Below are 15,979 nucleotides of genomic sequence, written 5' to 3' on the forward strand. Positions count from 1 at the left end.
TCAGCCAATTCATTATCAAAACACATCATCACACCAACAAATATTTATGGAAAAGGTGATGACAGCTGAAGGCAAAGGACATAGTATAAAAACACACCGTCAATACTCCGGTCTAGAAATTTATAGTACACATCCCCTTCTCCTCCCAAATAACCTCATTTCTCTTTGGAAAATAAAATTGGCTGTGAATATCTAAGACTTTTTATATGAAAAATAATGCAGAATACTTCCTAGTTGGAACATACATAGAAACATATTTGATCAGTATTAAAATGGTGAACAAGTATTTTGTTTACAAAAAGTAGATAAGAGGTTGTGGATTCAATCCTTTAACTTATTAACTTGCGTAAAAAAAAGCACAACTATCAATACAGATGAAGAAAGGCGAGATAAATAGAAAAAAAATCAGCCAGGGAATCATAGTTGCTTAACTGTTGGCATTACAATTGCTTATGAAATATATAATAAAGTGAAAATCTGTTTAAAATTTTGGTAGTAGATTTTTATTGAGCAAAAAGAATATACTTTTTAATGGCTAAACTACAAAATTTGTTTTACATTTATTTTGTTAGTGATATTTGAAGTTGGGTAACTCTGATAGCAGTGGGGAAACAGAAATCCCATTCACTAATACAAAACAGAAACAAAATACTAAATAGTCTAATTGCCTAATCCTGCATAAACTTTCTGTTAATAGTGAGTGCATAAATTCCCATAATTGTATAGTTGTCATAATTTTGATTCATCAAAGCCCTTAAACACATGTTTAAAGCTAAGCATGTGTTTAAGTCCATCTGTATTCTGCAAAGCAGTTAAACATGTACTAAAGTGCTTTGATGAATCAGGGCCTAGAAGAAACTGCCCATCTTCCTCAAATGTAAAAGCTCATGGACATTCAAACAGGAACTGAGGAAACATTATTTCTGAATATACATGAAAAGAGTGAAATCATAACATTCTTATAATTGTTCAAAACAGTGAGACAGTGCTTCCAAATTTCTCGAATGGGAAACCCATCTCTCTAAAGAGGATTTGGTGGTAACTTTATTGGTTCCCTGAGGGCTAATGACTCTTGATCATTATTCATCTCCATGAGGAGGACGGTGATCATAGATTGCAGGAAGGGAGTTGGTAAGGCTAGCTAGAGTATTTTTAGAGTAGCTAAAATGTAATAATTGACTGCATATTCTTGTGTAGTTTGTATGTATTAATACATGAATTACATTTTAAGTATGTAACTGCTACAAAGCCACAACATTACATATGGTTTTGGAGGATACAGTCTCCCTGATAAATTAAGATACCATATTTTGTTCTGATTATTATTATTATTTGTACTGCTATAGCATCGAGGAGTCCTCGTAATGGACCCCATTGTGTTAGGTGCTGTCCCTGCCCCAAACAGCTGATTACCAGCCCCCCCCTTTTTTTTTAAATGGTCCAGCAAACATTTGTATTGGACCACCAAAGGATTTCTACTTCTAGTTGGTCACATTTTAAAATCACATGACTCTGATTACAATCTTGCTTTTCCCTCAACTTAATTTCTGACATGATTTAGCAACTGATATGAGTTTCTATAGTTAGAGATCATTGCTTTATGCTACTTGGAAGTTAGAAATTCATGCCTTATACCATTTCAAAAGGTAAGTATCCATGGTTCTCAATGATGTCTGACATGCTGTTACTGATGGACTGTAAAGCTTTCGACCTTACACTTGTTCTGGCCCTTCAGTCTAACAGTGCTATTTCTGCACCAGTCCAGGACCAAAAAATCCAGGACCTTGGGCCAGGCTAATTTTAAATGCCTGCTTGAGTTTTGTTTAAAATAAATATTCTTTTCATTTTCCACACAGCAATTATAACTGGAAATTGTAAATGTTTTTAGAAACAAAATTGTCATTCACATGTGTCTTTACTCTGGCAAGTTTGTACCAGTCATACTACATGCACTACTCCACGAATATTACATTGTCAGTGCTTTTCGTCTATTCATCTTCAGATACATTAAAGAAAGAACTAAGTTGACTGGAGCAATTTCCAACCCAAAATGTCATTTCAGCCTTACTCCACAAGACAAATTAGATTTGCAAGCATCCAGACCTCAAATCTATTTGCTCTTTAATAATTTAAGAACTGAAAGGTCAAGCAGCTCTTTTCTGCTCCCCTTTATCAAAGTCCAAGTGCTAATGAAAAATATCTAAATCCTATCTGCTGCCCAATTTCCACACATTGCTGTCTCTCTGTTGTAAATTAACACATTATAAGCACCTGAGTCAATGGCAACCTGACAGAACTTTATGAGTAATGTTTTATATTTGTATAAATGAGATCATCTTGCTAATGAATTTTTAAATTCACCAATTACAATTACAATCCAAAACCTTGCTCAAAATCTTACTGTTAAAACCCCTTTCTTTTAATATGTAACAACTGAATTGCTAATGCTGAAAAGGGATCTTAAGGTTCAAGCTTAGTGAACTGAGCAAGCACTGAATCAGAACTCTATTTTTCCTCTAAACAAATGGAAAATATGACTAATATATTAATGTTCCATTATTCCTTTTCCATTCATACATCTACATTTTAACTAGAATAAAATCTACCTACCTATGATAGGAAAATAAAACCTACACTGAAGTAGACAGTGCAAAAAATATACTAGATATTGGTATAACTAAAACTGAACTTTCTTGAGGAATGAAATTTAATTTTAAGTTTAGTTTGTGCTATGCTTTTCTACTACCAGACTCTAAAGCCTCTGTAAGTAGAATTCAAATCTCATTTTAATCAAAAAGACACAATATTTAATCTAGAGAAGAGCATCTGAGATTTTTCTTTAATTAGAGGATTCAAATGTTATGTACAATTTTGAAAAATGTGGGGAAAACAATTCTTGCAATTTTGATTTTTTTTAATACCCCCAAAAGGTTCCAAACTTAAAAAATTAAATTATATACATTATGGTCTTGTGTGGACTTTTGGGTATTGTATAAAATACTTATTGGTTTGGTAATTTTAATGTATTTGGCTTCTCACAAATTTATTGAATTATGGGTTGCTTAAACTAAAGTAGACACTCAAAACTTCTCCTAAATTTCTAAATGTTACCAATGAAAACCAAATATCAAGTATAAGAAGAAGAGAAAGAGGTTAAACACAGCAACTTATATTATTGACAATATTCAGAAGAATGAATTAAAGAAGTAGGGTAATTCATTAAGGTAATTAAGCACACGCTTAATTTTAAGCGTGTGAGTTCATGTGCTTAAAGTTAGGCATGTACTCAAGTACCTTGTCGAACTGATGCCTTAAAGCTTAGGTGTAAAAAATCAAATTGTAATTATAAAATAATATTACAAAGCAGCAAACTTATTCGGTACTTATTCCACTCAAGAAAGCAGTTTTGATACCAGTATGAAACTACGGATCCTTAACAAGTCTTTACAATTTACCAGTCTAGCTTTATGTCACCTGAAAACTATGGAACTACCAGTTCTAGAGTTCAGTCAAAAGTAATTCCAAATTAAAAAACTTATGCAAATAATATTACTGAATGTCATTTTCCAATTTCTTAACCTGCCTCAATGTTTTTAACTGGTTGAATCCATCAGATTTTTGTCTGTTTAGAAGAAAGATGTTCCTGTAATTAAAGATGTGCATATTTAAATTCCTGTCACTTTTGTCCGTATGTCTGAAGTAAAAAGAGGAATAAGATGATTTACAAAAGTTACAAGTTCCATAGGCTTTGTCATATCTCTATGTTCGTAGGATGGTCGGTGCCCCATGACAAGCAGGAAAGGGACTAAAAAAATATAGTATTTAGTGCTAATCACCTGTTGAGTCTTGAACAGAATGATCCCACTACAACAAAATGATGGTACAGGAAAATAGTGTTTTTTATTGACTTGTAATGTAAGCAACTCAAACCTTCTTAGCCCCTTCTAGGCAGCCTCTCTGCAGTCACTTGCAGCAAGTCTTTCCTCATCTTGGGCCAGCACAGTTACAGGCAACAGCAGGAAAACTGAAGTGTTTTATTCAAATCTGGGAAAGACTAAATCTCCCTGTATCTTATAGTGAGTGTCAGAGGGCTAATGGTATATTTCACCTACATTCTAGTGCGAGGAGTCATAGGCAGAAATACCTCAATAGCTGTAATTGAGGAGATAAAAGAAAGCTCAGTTTGAGACCCTAGAGATACTGCCAAAAGTTAATTCTCAGATGGCCTAAATAAGCTACATCTTCAGAGGCCCAAGTCCATTGGGGATGGCATCTAGTTTTTAATACAAAACCCTTAAGCCTTTTTATGACTGCCAAACTGTTTCGCATGGATAGTCTCAAAGACTTAAAAGTCACGGTTTACAAAGGGGATTTTCTGGCAAAAATAGATCCAAACAAAGCCTTCCTATGCATACAAACAGGAAATCCCTAAGGTTCGCCTATAGAGGAGTACTATATCAGTGGAAAGTAAAGTTATTTTGCCTGTGTATTGCTACAAGGGCATTCATTACAAGAGTGCGACCAATTATTCGTCTCCCAAGGACCCTGAGATGCTTATTTATTTAGATGATATCTTAATAATAAAATGCTTATTTATTTAGATGATATCTTAGTTGCAGAAGAGTCAGAGGAGCTCTGAAGACTGCATATTCTGGCCACAGTTCATCTGCCATGAATTTTAAGGTTTTCATTAAATACAGAAATATTTATATTAGCCCCTTTTCCAAGTTTAGACTTTCTAGGATTCAAAGTTGATGCCAGGATCTTGGCCCTGAGCAATCCCTAAGAATCCAAAAAGAAATTTGTAACAAATTAACATCAAAGAAATTATGTCTGCTCCTTCTGTCTCCAGAATTAGCACAGCTACTGAGGTCTCTGGTAGTTTAGCTCACCCTCTTCTTTATGACTCTATTACAGAAACATCTTGATGAAAGGAAATGGGAAGCAAGCCATTGCCTCTTAAAGGCTGCTTGGTTACAAAGTCATGTTTGGATAGTTAATCTGTTTATAGAAGGTAAACTGGCTATGACACCTGCCAGAAGTTTCTCTGAGAACAAACTAACAATGCTAAGTGAAATTCTACTTGGAAAAACCTAGACAGATTACAGAGATCTCAGGACAGCCACATGCCAGATCTCAGACCAAAGCACGTAGTCAGATAAATTTGGATGCTTTGCTTAACCAGGAAACTAATAATTCAAAATATTACAAAGACAGGGACAGAGAATATGGTCACTAACGAATTCCCTGTGGTCAAAAGTCAATTGGATAAAGGATTTCTGAATCTACAGATATTCTTCACATAGAGCCAATTATGCCAGATTGTAGTTGAATGTCTTTACCAGGCCTTACAAACCCCGAACTCTGAATTTTTCCCCCAAGATTCCCATTTACAGCTAACATAGGCAAAGATTCATTCTCACTTTTCCTTGGACAGACCCACAGTTTTTCTACTTTCTTTCTTCTATAAGTGTACTCAAAGAAGAACTAACGTAAGACAGGCTTGACTAATATCTCTTGATCCTAATGACACATTGTCCATACTATAGTTTAATTCTTTCCTATAATTCCTGACAGATGTATCCATAGTTCTGGGGAACTAAGCACACTGATCCACTGACAGAGATCAGGGACTCCTTAGTCTAGAACTCTAACAATAACATACCTAATTATAATAGAACCTTTGCAAAATGCAGGCTATCAAACGCCTGCTTTTAGGCTACATTATCACTCAGGTTGCTGTAGCTCCCAAAACGTGAATTTGTTTGTGGGCAAATCAAACCTAGGAGGAAAAATAATCCTTTTCATGAATTAGGCTACTAATCACTGATTATTTGGAAAGTAGAGTGGAACCTGTTTAACAGGTAAGTGGCAGAGGGCAGTTTACAAGCATTCTCAAAACATACAGTATGCCACTGCACTGGACTCATTTTTCCTGAGGTCCTTTGAACCACAGTTGCCTCGCTTGCCAACCCAATGAAGCACAAATATGAGAATTCTTTAGTAATATGTTGCTAAATCACTTAGGGTATGAATGATTGGGTGTACAAAGCCCACACTGGGCTAACAAGGGGTTGAGGAGCTGCTCTGGGCTCAGCCAGCCCCGCCCCGCCCCGCTTGCAAAAGATGCACAGACTGGGAAGGAGGAGTTAAAAGGGAGCAGAACAGCTCACTTGTGAGCAGGCCAGGGAAGAGAAAGGATCTTTACTTTGCAGCGCCTGAGGAAAGGCAGGATCTCTCATTACCAACTGCCTGAAAGTCCCTCTCTGAGGGAAGGGAGGAGCTGCTCCTGATAGACCTTGAGAGGGAGGCACAGACTTAGGCTATGTCCTCTCACATACTAACCCAGTTTATTTGCGTGGATTCCCCATGTTTTCTTTAAGGACTATCCCTGAAAAGGAGAGACTTGGAAATGACCTGGCCAGAGGGCCAAGGCACAAGAGGAAGCAGCTGCCACCCCAAGAGGGAGAGAGTTATCATGCCATGCCCGACTGCGAAGAGGTGCCATGTGGTAAGCTGATCCCCTTCACACTTTCCTGTTACATACTGCAAACTTTGGACAACAGTCAGGTGGTAGGAAGTGGCCCAGGCGGGGCAGCCTTAAGGTGCTGCTGGGTGTCAGGCCCTTTTATCACTCTCACAGGGCAGCTTTGGGCCAGAGCCCAGTGGAGTGGGAGGGCCTGGGGTCCCATACCATACCCCTCTCCATGTCAAAGGGCCTAAGACCCTGAACAATGGGCATCACTCCCCACGATTGAAGACGATCAGAGTAGGTCTTCACTGAACAGTTAACACAGGCTGTTACTTGGGTTTTAGCCCAACCTCCCCTACCATCCATAAAAAAATACTGACCTGGGATTGGAAGTGCTAAGCCTGGGCTAGCTGAACTGGGTGTCAGTTTGGGGGGTTAGAATCTAGGCTCCAGTTTAACTCAGGCTGGAACCTACCCACTTTGCAGTGCAAGCTAACTCACTCACATGCTGATGGCCCTCCCTTCCCACAATTTCTCCCGAAGCACAGACAAGGTCTTCTGCATTTGACAAAAGAGACTGGGAAAGAGACCTAGAGCATCTCAGCACAAAGAACCACGAGATGTGCTCCCAGACACACATGGACAAGTGCATAAACCAGGGGTCGGCAACCTTTCAGAAGTGGTGTGCCAAGTCTTCATTTATTCACTGTAATTTAAGGTTTCACGTGCCAGTAATACATTTTACATTTACAGGGTCCGGCGCATGGAACCCCAGCCTGGCAGCAGGCTGAGTGGGGCTGGCGGCCGGAGCCCCAGGCCAGCAGTGGGCTGAGCCGCTCAGCCCACTGCCAGTCTGGGGTTCCATCCGCCGGCCCCTCCCAGCCGGGGTCCTGGCCACCGGCCCAGGTTTCCATCCATCCAGGCCGGCAGCGGGCTGAGCGGGGCCGGGGACCCCAGGCCAGCAGCAGTGTGCCACTGTAAATCAGCACGTGTGCCATAGGTTGCTGATCCCTGGCATAAACAGTGAGGACACATTAATGTGTAGAGCTTTGCTGTGGGGATGCCAATCATTGGGTTAACTGTGCAGTGAAGACCTAGTCTTAGGGCCAGATTTTGCTATCCTTATTCACACTGAGTAGTATCTGACTGCTTGAACCATGCTCCTGAAATCAGCAGGACTACTTGCTGAATGAGAGCATGAGTAAAAGTTTCAGAATGTGGCTGTATGTCTTGTCAACTACACTTGCAGCATCAGAGACTTAAGCTATGTCTACACTTAAAATGGCACTGCAGCACAATGCAGGGGAGATACTTAGTACAGCGATCGGAGGGGTTCTCCCACTACTGTAGTAAATCCACCTCCCTGACAGGCGGCAGCGAGGTCGACAGAAGAATTCTTCTGTCAACCTAGTGCTGTCTACCCAGGGCATTAGGTTGGCTTAACTATGTGGGTTGATCTAATTGTCTAGTGTAGACCAGCCCCAGATTCTAAAATTGATACCCAATCCCTCACTGGTCTGCCAGGGTCTCAGAACTGGTCATCTTAAAAAACATTGACCCCTGATGAAGAAAAATCTTGATGGGCGCACACAATTTTTCTATCTGAGAAAACAACCTCAAATACTAATTAGTTTCAAAGATGTAATATTATAGTAGTGCCCAGTCAGAATAGGGGACCCTTTTGTTACAAACACAACAGAAGACAACTTACACTCTAAGAAGTGAAATGAGTAATGGAGGATAGGGTGAGAGGGATGCACATGAATCTCTGCAATTACTACACACATTTACACACTTGGAATTGTTTTCTTTTAGTTATAAAAATATAAAGTAAGTGCAAGCTAACCTCATCTGCCTCTCGAGCCATTAATAACTGGATTATTTTGAATGCATATTGAGACAAAGGGGGGAGATTTGAGGGAGGAGATTGTAGTGGTAATTTTGTATACTTGAAGGGAACCACTCATTTTCTCTCCACAATTATATATTCATAAGAAGGACATACAAATAGTATATCTTCATTATATACCGTTTTCCACCTTCTGAGCACACATACTCAAACCTCTTGCTTTGTTATGGTAAAGGTAAGCTCTCTTATTCATTCATTCTTTCTTCACCTGAAGGAAGAAGATGGTGTCAAAGAACTCAGGTCACAAGGATTAAAGTCCCCTTAATCATGTCCCCTTAATCACTTTTGAGCCACTCAGATGTCCTCGACATGACTTGTACTTTTCATACTTTCTAATGAATCCTACAGCTTTTGTTCCTTGTACCTCAATATCCCAAGTATCAGGGAAATGTGTATTTTTTGGGATAGATTTTCTGTTGCCCTGTGCTTTGTGTAGTCTTTTAAACCAGTGTAAAGTATGTGACCAGCAGACTTAAAATGATAATGGCAGTGGATGGCAGCATTATACACTAACATTGTATTGATACAAATAACTACACGTGGCCACAGAGTATCCTCAAGCCTATATGTATAAGCTGCCTTAGACTTGCTCATGGGGCAACTGAACATTTGCCTGGTGAGTCAGCGATTTTCCTAGACTGTAGAGCTAGCTCACCATCATCTATGTTGAATCAATGAAATTTAGCAAGTTGTTACCTGTGAAGCTCACGGCAGTAAGTGATGAGGTGGGGAGTGAGGGCACCAGAGATCTGCTAGTGTATTTTTTACCAGAGGAAAAGTACCGAGTGAGGAGGTGGTGGGTGTATGGCTAAGTGGCTATGGGTTTGCAGTGAGTGACCATAGTCATAGAGGAGAGAAAGAGACCCAAGCGAGATTGAAGGGATATGATAAAAGAAAAATGGGTAGGAAAGGAGTAAGAAATAGGAGTGATGAAGATGGAGAAACAGAATATAGAAGGAAGGAAGGAGAAACCAGAATATATCAAAAGAAAGAGGAAAAGGCATAAAGGAGAGAGAAGAAAAGAGAACAGGACACTGAAATTATGAAAGGAATAACCCATGATATATGATAGAAAAGGAAAGAAAGAAAAAATGGAGTAAAGGAAGGAAATAAAGTTAAAACAAAAGCAAGGGAGACATAGTAAAGTTATATTTTAAACAATATACCCTACAGATAGTTGACTGCCAATAAGTGACAATATAATACAATACACATATAGAACGTTCAATCATATTTACCTTCAGAATGTATCAGACTGTGTAACGCCAACAGACCCCTGTCGTCGGCGGGCAGGATCAAGCATGGGACCTCTGGAGCTAAATGCATGAGCTTCTACTGCATGAGCTAAAAGCCATATAATGGCCCTTAGCTAAGGCTGTAGAGCAGACTCATTAATCTCTCTCTCTAAGTGGTCTCGGTGCCACTAGATGGGATAGAACTCCACACCCAGGAGGTGTGTGGGTTACAACTGCACCATGGCATATATTTTTCAAAAGATTTTCTTGGGAAGTTTATCCAAGAATTACCCCCACAATAGTATCCAGGATGACTTATTTAATACTTTCTGGGCTGCTAAATATATAGATTCACAGGGCTCCTCACACCTGCTAGTCCACCTGTCCACAAATACTTCCCTGAGGTCTAGCTCCCTTTTAACACACAACACCAGTCTATTTTTGGATTTGTACTGTGTGTCTAAAAATAAATAAATAAATAAAAACCCCACTCTTTTTCCCCTTAAGGGAGACAAAGTTCTGTTTGTGTTTATCAGGCATCTTAGTCTTTCAAATATGGTTTGGCGCAGAAGGTATTGTAATCCCTACGCATAGACAAGGGCAGAATGGAATTTTTGGTATGAGAACATTAGAACTCTTACCTGATGCTGATCTAAAGAGACAGGTGATTACTCACAAAGTGAAACATAATGTGGCATTACTACCTTCCAATAGAATTACTTGTTCTAAAAATCAAAGATAATTGTCTATTTCAAGGCAACGATGCAAGTTTATGTACTATGATCTTTCGTATGCAATTGCACACAGGTTAAGTAGGCAAGTCAGTGCGGGTTGTTTGTTTAGTTTTACCTCTCTAAAGTCTTTACTCAAACTACATACTAGCTAAGAACTCAATCCCACAATGTGATGAGCGCTTTACCCTCGGTCCAGCAAAGCACTTAAGCAGTTAATTTTAAGCACATGTGCGGTCCCACTAATTTGAATGAGTCCAGGATTGAACCCTAAGTAAAACAGAGTGGGCTTTAGCTATTCAGGGCCTTCTGAAATGTACATGGTTGTGAGGATGTAAGATTGCTCCCACTCCCCTGTGCACCCTACCCCTATCACAGCTTCAGGTGGAAAAGAATGCTCATGGAGCCACTATTCTCCAAAGCAGAGCTTTGTCGGCTGGCATGTTGGGGAATGAGGAAGAAGTGGAAGTAATCTGCACCTGGTAATCTATCTATGAAGCTAAATGATATGGCACTCATCCCTATATCTGAGTTCCTCTTGATCATTATTTTTATCCCGACAAATCCCTGTGAGACAGTGAAATATTATCCCCATTTTGTGGATGGGAACTGAGACACCAGGTAGATTAAATGAGTTGCCCAAGAGTACAAAGGAAGTCTGTAGCTGAGCCAGAAATAAAACCCAGGTCCCTGCATCCCATCTAGTTCCCTATCCACTAGACCATCCATTCAACATTCAGGGGCTATAGAAGATTACTTTTCCTGGAAACAAGGCAGAAGCATGGAAGGAATTGCTCTGGAGGCACAGTTACAAACTGCCCTTACACAGCTCTGCGTAAAGGAAAGTCTAGGCCCTACACCATTATCCTATGGGCTAGCCAGTGGGTATACAAACATAAAAAGAGAAGAAAGTTTTATTGCGGTTATACAGATTTTGGAGTGGGTACTTGTGCTGGTATCAAAGAATTAATAGACTATTCTCAAGCACAGAGCTTCTTCTGATCTGTTCTGCCAGTGACCGCTATCTTTAATTTGATTTTTTTCAGCAATCACCTATTCATAGCAGAGATACAGATGATAGTGCCTGAGCAGACTCTCCCCTGAGCTGGAATGTCAATTATGCCCAAACTATGTGGATGGTTTTATGATGAAAACCATTGATCACCAAAGTTGTTAAATTTCAGGCAACAAAAATGACTCATTTTCCCCAGTCCTGTTTACTACTATTCATAAATAAAAAACTGTTTACATTTTCAAATCCTTATTAAAAAAAAACCCTTCCCCTTCATTCTGGTTTACACCAACTTAAAGATGAACAACGGGCACAGCACTCAATGTTCAGATTTTTACATTTCTCACACTGTGGAGGTAGTTAACACAGCTTAGGAAACCTCAAATAACTTGCATACAAAAAACATCTGACAAACTAGTCTTGTTCATAAAATGTAATAATGAAAACAGATACCTGGTCTTGCACAGACAATTTTGTTAGGTGCTCCACATATCTGATATCCTAAATAGATCCACCAGGCTGAATATTCAATTTTCCTAAATTTAATTTCTCTTTGTCCTGGTTTGATCAAGATAAGTCAAGTCATACATTGCTTGGGAATATTAGCTGGGTACTGTGAATGTATTTTGTATTCTCTCAACCATAACTCATTATAAGGAACTTGCTTGGCATCAATAAGTCACTCCTGCCTTTTTTGTGAGCATGTGTGACTCAATACTCTGCTGCTAGGCTATTTAGTGATAAAATCTGATATAATAAAATATTAATTACAGTTGAAAGGTTGGGTGAGAAATATGAACTCAATTACAGTCCCATATTGTGAACAAAGGACAGGGTGAAAAAATCCTTTAGTTATAGAGGTTTTAGATAATTAAAGAACAACTTGGACATTAGAATCAGGCTGAGAGCTCCCTAAAAGGCAATCTGCTATTAATCTTCACATCAGACAGAGAATTTCAAGTAAATTATCCCTGGACGAAAGATCTTATCTGCTGATATTTTCCTAACTAATTTAAAGATTTCTTTATCTGTGCATTTAATTTTTTTCCTTCAAGTCATCATATTTCAATAATTTAAATTATGTAACAAATACAAGGACAAACCAATTATAATTAAACACCAAATATTGTACATGCTATCCAAAAGGGTCACAGTAAATGATATAAAACGAGCGGTTGATTCTAAACTTCTTTAATCCTGTCAGCTCAGGCTGATGCTCATTGCAGAACTGAAGCAAATGTGGTTTTGCCTTCTTAAAAAGCCTGATTACTTTGCAAAATATCAATAGTAGAACATTACAGATTCAGTTTAGGCCACTTAAATCTAAATCATGGACTTATAAGGACATAGGACCGGAAGAGACCTCCTGAGTGATCAAGTCCAGTCCCCTGCTATTCCAGGCAATTCCAACACTAGCTTGAACAAAATTGCACTGCCAATTCTGAGCCTGCAGAAATGGTGGCCCAATTAAAGATTTGGACCTTCAAAGTGGGTTTTCAAACAGATGTGACCGTATACTAATGGCCCACCTCCCCCACAGTCCACAATGGAAAATGAATGTCTCTAATTTTCCAATAAAAAAATACAATATATGTTAATATACCCTCTAACTTGGGACCCTATGATGCAATCTGATCTATGCAGAAGGACTCTCAGTTCTGTAGAGAGAATCATTGATGTCAGTGAGATTTATGCCTGGGTGCAGAGTCCACTGGCATTATGAGGCCTTAATAGAATATGGCTAGATTATATGGCGTAACTATGGGCAGAAGTTACCCAAATCAGTTCAAACAATATAACATCTAAATCCTATGCACATAAGTGAACCATGAGTAGGGCCTTACCAAATTCACGGTCCATTTTGTTCACTTCACGGTCATAGGATTTTTAAAATAGCAATTTCATGATTTTAGATATTTAAATTTTAAATTTCACCGTGTTGTAATTGTATGGGCCCTGATCCAGAAAGGAGTGTGGGGGGGGGGAATTGCAAGGTTATTGGGGGGATGGGTTTGTGGTACTGCGACCCGTACTTCTGTGCTGTTGCAGGCGGCGGCATTGCCTTCAGAGCTGGGCAGCTGGAGAGCATCAGCTTCTGGTTGCGAGCTCAGCTTTGAAGGCAGAGCCGCCGCCAGCAGCAGCACAGAAGCAAGGATGGCATGGTATGGTATTGCCACCCTTACTTCTGCACAGCTGCCTGCAGAAAGGGGCCCTCAGCCATCAGCCGCCACTCTCTGGCCTCCCAGCTCTGAAGGCAGCAGCACAGAATTAAGGGTGGCATGATATAGCATTGCTATCCTTACTTCGGCATTGCTGCTGGTGGGGCGCTGCCTTCAGAACTGGCCAACAGCCGCCACTTTCTGGCCTCCCAGCTCTGAAGGCAGTGAAGAACTAAGGGTGGCAATACCATGACCCCCCTAAAATAATCTTGCCAAGGCTCTGCAACTCCCTTTTGGGTCAGGACCCCCAATTTGAGAAACGTTGGTCTCCCCTGTGAAATCTGTATAGTATAGGGTAAAAGCACGCAAGAGACCAGATTTCACAGTCCGTGGTGTGTTTTTCATGGCCGTGAATTTGGTAGGGTCCTAATCATGAGAGCCATGTGATCTTACCTACTATTGCAAGCTGAAATGTGTCATTATGTGATAAAGTAAGATTTTTCTTTTCAGAAAAATGAATACTTGACACTTCAGGGCTTTAACAATGCTTTCAATTTCAATGAGATTTGCTGAAACTGTGGCAGTAATTATAGGAACCAAGCCAAAAAATATGTTTGTCATGAATTTACATTTGTGACACTTACAACAATCCAAAAAGCAATCCAAAGCTTTCTAATCAGCTTTATGCTCTTTGCTTAACTTCCCTTTTAAAGGAGAAGAAAAAAGGCAAGTGGATAAATACAAGTAGAAAAATGCACCATGGTTACGGCAAGCAAAGTGCTTTATCAGCCAACATGACACTGTTTAACTCACAAGTTTTCAGGTTGCCAAGACCAATTTACAAAACAACCAACAACTATGGAGTAAGGGGCAAAGTCTTGTTGTAAATTAAAAACTGGTTAACCAAAAGAAACAAAAAAGCAACAGCTAGGATTATTAGCCTGGAAAGGAACTGAGGTAGAGGACTTGGATGAAGTATTCAAATCACTGAAAGCCTGGTGGAAACTGATCGGTTCTTTCTTTTTATTCTGTCTCACAAAAGGAGACCATGAATGCTCAGTTATATTAAAGTGCAGATCATTCAGAAGACGCAAAAGGAAAAACAAAACAAACGGTCACACAAATTTATGACACAGTGGTGCTGTTCTGAACTCTCAAATGTTTGCCAACATTCACAAGATGGGGTAGTCAGTTTGACTACTTTTCATGCCCAAGGAGGCCCAGGGACAACTTCAGACCATGAGATCCATTGCTGAATAGACTAGATGGAATTCCATTAGCTCAGCCTGAATAGTGCAGCCAGTGCATTTCCTAACAAAAAAGAGTCAGTGTCATTCAGGTGATCAGCCTCTTCCCACCTCCTTCCAACTACAGAAGCTAGAGAAGAGGGAGAAGGACCCCATCAGGTCTTCTTTCTTCAATGCTGTCCCCCTACCTCCACAATGTGGGGGATAGAAGGGACTAGACAAGGACTCACTTTTCCTCCCCTCCAACTGTACGAAGAGAAAAAGCATTCAGGGTCTACTAAGAGAACAGAGGATAAGTTCCAGCAATCAACTGGGAAGCTCTCTTTTTACATTAATCTAAATAGGATGAATGTGCCTGGTCACAAATCCAAACCTCCAGAATAATTAATTTTGAGATCTATACACATCTCTAGGAAATACCACTTTACGCTGTAATCAGTTTAAGGAATTCACCCTGAAATCTCGAGGTCAAATAATTACATATTATGGCTGGATTTGGGAAGGGGTTGGATCATTTGAAGACTGCAAACAAAATCTGTGGCAGTGCAAATTGTGGTTTAAGAAATAAAGTGATGGTCTTAGGGAAACAGGAAGTATCTTCAGTCCCAGATCATGCATAAGTGACCGGTTGCATTATAGGTATTTTTTTTTGTTTCCCCACCTTTCTGGTAGTAGACACAGTAAGAGATGGGATACCACCCATCAAGATGAACTGATGGTACTGTTTCTCAAACATGTTTTTTAGACCTTTTGATGAAAGTTACTATAGAAGAACAAGTATCAGAGGGGTAGCTGTGTTAGTCTGAATCTGTAAAAAGCAACAGAGGGTCCTGAGGCACCTTTAAGACTAACAGAAGTATTGGAGCATAAGCTTTCGTGGGTGAATGCCACGAAGAACAAGTATTAATATCTGATGTATCTCCATTATACTCAGAATGTGCAACCTATAAGAAACAGACTTTAGTAACTGCTGCTTTACTCCTGTGCTTTTCAACAACTAAAACTATTACAGTGATGCAACTGTGTTTTGGGAAAGGCACATGAGATACGGAAGCTTTGCAAATGCTACAACACCCAAACCTATAGCTATAGGAAATTGGACACATCATGTTTAAGCAGAAGGCAGTTATTAAGACATACATGTAAATGCAAAATAATGCACATGCAGATGGACCAAACTCCTTGCGTACCATAAAGAAATGGAGAAATAATTT

At 39.5% G+C, this 15,979-nt stretch overlaps 1 protein-coding gene across 14 annotated transcripts in view; it reads right to left on the minus strand.

Annotated features, from left to right (window-relative positions):
* The window catches only part of PTPRM (protein tyrosine phosphatase receptor type M), a 712,166-nt gene that overhangs the window by 259,528 nt on the left and 436,659 nt on the right, over nucleotides 1-15,979 (minus strand). The gene's annotated exons all lie outside the window — the stretch shown is intronic.

This window comes from Chrysemys picta, chromosome 2, assembly GCF_011386835.1.
Source record: "Chrysemys picta bellii isolate R12L10 chromosome 2, ASM1138683v2, whole genome shotgun sequence".
Lineage (NCBI taxonomy): Eukaryota > Metazoa > Chordata > Testudines > Emydidae > Chrysemys > Chrysemys picta.